Source organism: Penaeus monodon, chromosome 29 (genome assembly GCF_015228065.2).
Source record: "Penaeus monodon isolate SGIC_2016 chromosome 29, NSTDA_Pmon_1, whole genome shotgun sequence".
In the NCBI taxonomy this organism is placed as follows: domain Eukaryota; kingdom Metazoa; phylum Arthropoda; class Malacostraca; order Decapoda; family Penaeidae; genus Penaeus; species Penaeus monodon.
In genome coordinates, this window is record NC_051414.1 from 35,611,475 (window position 1) to 35,613,254 (window position 1,780).

Below are 1,780 nucleotides of genomic sequence, written 5' to 3' on the forward strand. Positions count from 1 at the left end.
AGAAGTGCCATCTCTGTACAAGGTCAACATCTATGTCACAACGACGGATACGGATCTGCCGGGAATAATGCCTTGGCCAAGCCTGGTGACAGAAAGAGGCGAAAGGAGGAAGCAGGTTAGCAGGGCAAAAGGAGAGCTGACAGACTTTCATTCTCTGGCTTGCATTCAACACCGGATTGGACCTTAGAAGCATGGGTAATATAAACCACGGGGCTGGCGCTTTGCGAGATGTTTCAATAGTCTCTAGTGATATAGAATAAAAGAAATTGGGAGAGAGAGAGTCGAAGAACAGCAGATCAATTGTCGGGAAATGACACTGAGAAATGAGTGTGAAAATATAACTTTATTGATTTTTTACAATATTTACTATTTATTAAAGCTAACAGTACGGTCCAGAAGGGGCGCGCCCGGCCGCGACCTGCGCCTGGTAGGCGCTGAAGAAGGGACTGCTTGGGCGGCCCCTGCGACTTCGTCGGTGTCGGCGGAACTGAGGGGCGGAGCCTGGGAAGTCCGGCGGGCACGGTGGCTGCAACGGGGCCGGTTTTCCACTGGCTGACACAGGGGGCCTGCTGGAAGGTTTGCTTGTGAACACCTCTGCGGGCACGGCCTGCCTGAAGGTGTTGACGACGGGGGCAGTGCAACCGTGGCTGCAACCTGTGCGCGGTAGGCGTTGAGGAAGGCGTTGCGGCGGCAGCAACCTCTGCGGTATCGCCCACGGGGGGTGTGACGGTTCCGTCGACGCCGGCGGGGATGGTGGCTGCACTGGTCCGGTCCACTTGGCCTGCCACGGGGGCGGCTGATGGAAACGTTCTGCTGGAGGTCTGCTGGGGAAAGGGGACGGCGTTGCAGGCTGGGCCTGCACCACGGCCACGCTGCCGACGTGGCCACTACCTGTTTGCGTTGTAGGCGTTGAGGAAGGCGTTGCGGCGGGGCCCCTCTGCGGCTGTCGCCCACGGGGGTGAGGTGCCGTCCACGCCTGCGGGGATTTGTGGCAAGCCACTGGCTGTCCACGTGGCCTGCACGGGCCCACAGTCTGGAAAGCCGCTGGGAGCGGCAGCAGCCTGAGCAGCGCGGAACGCTTGGAAGAACCGGCGCTTTTCTCAGCTCTGACTTCGTGCGTGTCCCCGATGAAAGGGGGCGGACGAACACACTCCAGCACGCCAAAAAGAACCTGCGAAGAACAACTTTCTCTTACAAACTTTGCATTATTGCTCAAACACATTGTGTTCCGTTATACAAGACATACCACTCCACTAAGCCCTATTCAATGTGCATCACATAGTCAATGATCAGAAAATCATAGCCATAGAATCCTCATTGCCTTCAGTTCAGTCGCCAAAGGAAACGGAAATTTACCAGAGATTCATGTTTGTGAACTTTGGTGGACATGTAGAACCGTAACTGTGGGACCCGAGGCTCCCGCTCCCTTTATATAGGGCGAGCGGCGAAAGGCAGGCACAGACCTTGAGGCGGAGAACCTGACCAGAGATGGATAAGCTGTGGTTCAATAAACTCAACGTTACAACGGCTGTGGTCGAGGAAGCGAAGCCAGGCGTCTGCACTCGAATCGGCTTGTATTTTTCGGTTGCAGAGAGGACAGATTATTCCTATGCAGAAAGATTGAAAGTGAAATTACCGTATGATTTTATATATTGCAGGTGGTGTCTGCTTCGATAATGAACAAACACGTGATATATGTGTTGTGGAGTGGCATATCTATAAATGATATCTGTGTGAGTTAAAAACTGTGTATAGATTGAGATATATTTACTTATTCATT